Here is a 5876-nt window from a genome sequence, read left to right on the forward strand (position 1 = left end):
ATCAGGTCAGGACATCAGGGTCGGTTCTAGGATCTGGCGAAATGGTTGCTGAGACCTTGCAAGTTGAGAGGCTAAGGAAGCAACGAGAAGGACTTTTTCGTGGTCAGATTACAAGTCACTGGTGCAGTCGAGAATAGAAGCCGGGGCTCCGCTGAGGCCCCTGGAGCCAGCAGGTCTTCCTCACCAGCTGCAGGACAGTAAGGTGCCACTTCCACCACACGGAGGCCACAGGCGAGGCCCCAGACTGGCCAGTCCATAGTACAGGTGCATGAAGACGTGGACCAGAGAGCTCAGCATCCCGACGAAGAAGGCTGCAGGGCAGGGTGGGAAGAAGGAGGGAAGTGAGTGGCTCCGGGCTTGCCTGTGCTCTGGGCTCTCTCTTCCAGTTTCAGTCTTCCAAGAAGCCATCTCTGCACAGCCCACAGAGACGAGCCCTGGTGTGGCCCTATCACAAGGGGATTCCGCACGAGCCGCTCGAGGTCACGAAGGTGGGCTGTGGGTTACAAGGATGCCAGACGAGGATGCTTACAATGCCTCCTGCCCTCTCTGGGCTGATGGCCTTGAGCATCTCCAGGTGCCTCCTCCCCCACTCCAGGGAGGGGTGACTAGGAGGCTCCAGGAAGCAACAGAGAGAAAGTGGGAGCAGCGGCCAGGAGTCAGGGCCATAGAGGAGAGGAACCGGGGAGCCGGGCTGTCTGCCTCCCGAGCTGGCACTCAGTCCAGCAGAAGGGGGTGTGCCCCACAAGTCCTGCCCAAGCCCCTCACTCACCTTGACCCCATAGCACATATTTGACCCCAGCCCACCAGTTGAAGAGCATGGTGCCATGGTGGTAGACGTGCAGGAAGGTGATCTGCTCAGGCTTCTTCCATAATATAAAGAAGACCTGTGGAGGAAGAGAAGGCTCAACTCTGGGGTCATTGCTCCTCCAGACGCCACCTGGGGCCTCAGCTACCAGGGACAGGGTGACTGTCTGCTGTGCTGGCAGGGAGGCTAAAACTCAAGGGTGATGCCGCAGTCAAATGCCTGGACAGCCCCTTCTGTGTGCCAGGTACTCTGTACGTATAAAAGCTCATAGAAACACTCATAATGGTGTGCGGTTTATACTCATCTCCATTTTAGAGACAGCAAAGCCGAGGCTCAGAATTTAAGTAAGCTGTTTGTTGCTGTTGTTCAATCACTAAGTGGTGTCTGACTCTCTGGGACCCCATGGACTGTGTAGCCTGACAGGTTCCTCTGTCCATGGGATTCTCCAGGTAAGAATACTGGAGTGGTTGCCATTGCCTTCTCCAGGGGATCGTCCCGGCTCTGGAATCAAACCCACATCTCCTGCATTGGCAAGTGGATTCTTTTCTGCTGAGCCGCCGAGCAAGCCCAAGTTGTTCAAGGTTATACATCTAATAGGAGGCTACGCTGGGATTTTGAACATAACTTGGCTTCAGAGGCTGGGGTCTTTCAGTATTAACCTGACCACTCCCCCACCCCCACCCCAGGGCATTGGGTAGAGAACTCAGGTGTCAAACACCCAGCCCAGGACCTAGGGAACCATCAGACAAATTCCCTAAGGTTCTCCACTCAGACTCCACTTAGAGACTTTATCACCACCCCCAAAACTGTGGCCTCACCCCACCCCCACAAGACTTCTGGATTCACAAGCAAGACTTCTTTTACTTATAACACTTAAGGCTTTTGCTCTCTGATGTCTCTTGCTACATAACAGCAGTTTCTAAAGTTTGTTTCTCTTCCCATTTTCACTTAACCTGGAACCTGGTTGCTAATGGGGGCAAATGCTTCATCAGTGAGCATCCATCTTTCTCCAGGTCGTAGGATCGAGGTTTGACTCTGACATCAGCCTCAGGTGTAGCCAACAGGGACGCTGGAGGGAAGCATTTATTCACAGTGCCTTCAAAACCACCCCAGACCTGGCTGAAAGAGGTTAATTCTCTACAAGCCACGGGCACTCCGGTGTCAAGTAATTCAACGTCCTTTGAGAAGAAGCACCACCACCACACGCTCGCCATCTGCTGGGCAGGGAAGGGACGTGCAGTCAGAGTGCTGTCAGGCACCACTGACCTGGCACCACCGGCTTTGGCTCCAACCCTAACGGTACCTCTGCATCCTCTGCCCCCACAGTGCCCATCTGCCTGCATGAAGATACCGGCTGGCACAGAGAAAAGGAGGATCCGTGACTTTTAACCAGCACACAGACCACTCAGGGATCTTGTTTGTTGAAAAGCATATTCTGAACTTACGTTCCTGGGTTGAGCCATGAATTTCTGCATTTCCAACAAGTTCCCAGTGATGTTCCTGCCATCTCTGGCCCATAGACCATATTTTGAGCAGCAAGACTTGAGTCTATCATTCAATCTCCCTTGATTCAACACCCAAATCACTGGTGACTAGCCAAGTCTGGGTTCTTTTTTTTTTTTTCCACTGCAAGGAACTTTTGTTCTGCTTCCAGTTGAGAGAACAGCTTAAAAAAAGGAAATATTGATCCCTTGGCTACCACACATTCCATGTGTGCCAGGCCCAGGTGTGAACACTTTCACACATCAGCTTGTTCAATCTTCTTCCAATTGTTTTCTTTTATAAAATAGGTGTCATTATCCCCATTTTACTGATAGAAAACTGAGGCTTGTAAAAGGCAGGGAAGCTACCAGTGGTCACACAGGGAGGAACTGGCAGAGCTGAGAGTCACACTGAGGTCTTCTGAGCCTGTGCTGAGCTGATCTTCACTGAGTTCCATCAGAAGACCCAGGTGATGGCAGCTGGTTTTTATGAAGTTCATTCTATGAACCCGCTCTTTATTATAGAGAACAAAATCTGACTACATGTTGGACTTGTTTCGTTAACCTCTTCTTCCCATTGCTTTTTGTTCACTAAAAGGATACTGTCCATACATAATGGCCCACCTTGGGGAACCCTGGCCCTCTGCCTGAATATTAAACCAAAGTGCCTTTTTTCATGGAGGCATCTGGAGCCTGCCCACCTGTGAATGGCTGCAAGAAAGAAGACATTAACACATCCCCTCCACTCCCACTCTCAGGCTGGCCATTCTGGGAGATATTTAAATGCAAGATTAATGAACTTTTTACTTTGTTTCCTCACCCCTCCCATCTCCATTCTATAAAAGAACCTGGCATCCAGACCCCTTTATGATGGTTATTTTGAGACATTAGTCTGCTATCTTATCAATCAAAGGCGTATTCCTTGCCTCAACACATCTTCTCCCCACTTATCAGCCTGAGGCTGCAAGCAGCCCGAGTGTAGACTCTGGTAACAGCTCCAGGTCAACTTTCCCATTGCCTGTCTTACCCTCATCCCAAGCTTGCTCCAGCTGTAGTCTACTGGCTGGCAGAGGTAGCTGTAGTTAGCCAGGAGCGAAGTGGCCGTGAACTAGAAGGAAGAGAATAGGGAAAGATTAAGTCATGCCTGCTCCGCCCCCATACAGCTAGAGCCTGACTGGTTGAAGGCCCGAGAGGACATTCTGGACACCAGCATCCCTCCCCAGCCCTCACTGACACTTGGTGAATGACTGCCAATGAGGTCAACCCTGAGCTCTGGCTAGCTCAGAGGCTGGCCTTGCATACATCTTGCTGGTCCCCAGTTTTGTTTTGTTTTTAATGTGGGTAAATATGGACCACAAACCCACACTGGGCATCTACTCTGCATGAGACCCTAAGTCAGGAGGGAACATGAAGCCATGTGAACATCAGCCCCGCCCCAGGAAGCTAAGTGCTCCCTTAAGGATACAGAAAATCATCCTTGCTTTCCAGGATGAGTAGGAAACAGGAAGTATGCCAGAAGCTGGTAGCAGGCTCACAATGAGGAGGCCGTGGGGCCAGCAGAGGGGAGGGTGAGGGACCTGCATGCTGGAAGGAGTGTCTGGACTTCTCCTGACGCCCGGGGCTGCAAGGGGCAGTGGTGGAGGCTTCTACCAGCAGAGGGGCAGTCACAGGAGCAGCGGCCCAGCAGAATCCATTCATGATTTTTTTTTTTTTTTTTTTTTTTACTTTTTAGCAACCTGCCACACAGCATGAAGGATCTTAGTTCCCCAGTCAGGCACTGAACCTGCATTCCCTGCCATGGAAGTGTGGGGTCTTAACCACAGGACTGCCAGGAAAATCCCTCATGAAGGGTCTTGAAGGTTGTTTTAAGAAACTGAAATTTTATCATTTGTCTACTCATGTGACAGTGAGTCCAGAATGGTACTAAACACTTCACACTGGACCCTGCTCTGAGCTCCGAGCCACCTCGATGAACCAAATAAAATTCCCTGAATGATAGACTCTTCCTTCTGGCCCTGCCAGCCCAGGGAGCTACAGAGGGCTTCTGAGCAGGAAGCCAACGTGGGCACGGCAGGCTTTCAGAGCATCGCGGGGGCAGTGGGGTACTCTGTCACCACAATTAAATGACAAGCTCTCGGACACGTCTCACAAGGTGTCAGCCTCTTCCACATGGTACCAGACATTCTGAGGGGCCTGTCTTTACCAAGAGAAGTAAGAGACAGCCCTGCCTTGGACGCTCTTGCTATTAGGAGACAGATAACACATCTGGAAGGATCACTGGGTTTGGGGCTCAGAAAATGGAACTGAGGTTAGCAGAGCCCAGGCAGAAACAGGAGGTGATGGCTTTTAGGTGCAAGTGGAGAATGAATTCCATTCAGGCTCGCCGCTCACTTCCACTTTTTTATTTAAGGAAAATGGGCTTGAGTGATGGAGGTTTGCATCTCCACGATGCTGGGAAAGACTGAAGGCAAAAGGAGAAGAGAGAGGCAGAGGATGAGATGGTTAGGTAGCATCAGTGGTCATGAATTTGAACAAACTCTGGGAGATAATGGAAGACAGAGGAGCCTAGCATGGTGCAGTCCATGGGGTCACAAAGAGTTGGAAATGACTGAGTAACTGAACCACCACAAGGGAAGACACGGCAGGCAAAGATAACCCAGAATTCCAGCCCCTCTGTCCCGGTCAAGGCTTCTCAATTGTCTGCATGGGAAGATCATGGTTTTATCCACCCCCTAGCACCCCCAAGAAAGGGTCCCCCACCAGCCTTACCTCATAGAACATGTACCCGAGAGAGCCACCAGGCCCAGGTTGTAGGCGGCGAGGGGTCCTGCCAGACTCAGAGGCTCCCATAAGGTGAGGCCCTGCCACCACCAGGAGGAGGTAGACGGCCAGGAGGAGGGTGACCGGCAGCGGCGAATGAACCAGGAACCAGGACCCCGTCCTCGGGTCTGGAAAAGCAAGGGGAGGCGGGACGGCCAAGCTGGCCTCCAGGTCCACCCACCACCCGCTCCTCCCTCACCACGCTGGTCACCAGCTCTTCCTCCTCCCAATGTTTGGCATTAGTCTGGGTGGAATAAACATAAGAAAAACGCCATCTGGTGACACCACCTCCTACCGCCGTTCTCTAAGGCCCACAAGTACTTATTCCGGAGTCTCTCCAGGGCCCCCAGCCATCGTGAGCACCTAAGACTAGAAGTGGGGTTTGCGTCTCATGTAGACCACCTCCTCTGCCTACTCCCTCCCCTCCCCCACTGCCTGAGGGTCTAGGAACCCAGGACACGGACTGGGGGGCCCCACTGCTCCGCCCTCGGACACTGGATGGCCACCACCCGCCATGGTCCCCTTTGGGGAGAGTCCATGGGCCGTAGCGCGGTTCAGATGCTTAACACCTCTGCGGGCCCTCTCGGCAGCGCCCCCTACCGGGCGCCCCCGGATATTACAGGGCCCAGGAGAGGGGCGTGGCTGTCGTGCAGCCCAAGGGGAGGGGCAGAGAGGCGGGACTCGCTGGCTTTCCTTAGTCTTCTCATTCCACCTGCGGGTCTACTGAGCACCCCAGGCTTCTTTCCCCGCCTCACCAAGCCCAGCCACCC

General features: G+C 52.8%; 1 pseudogene; it reads right to left on the minus strand.

The window, feature by feature from the left end:
- LOC136168627 (very long chain fatty acid elongase 4-like) lies at positions 1 to 5622 on the minus strand (annotated as a pseudogene).
- Positions 5623 to 5876: the final 254 nt, after the last annotated feature.

This window comes from Muntiacus reevesi, chromosome 1 (assembly GCF_963930625.1).
Source record: "Muntiacus reevesi chromosome 1, mMunRee1.1, whole genome shotgun sequence".
Taxonomy (NCBI): domain Eukaryota; kingdom Metazoa; phylum Chordata; class Mammalia; order Artiodactyla; family Cervidae; genus Muntiacus; species Muntiacus reevesi.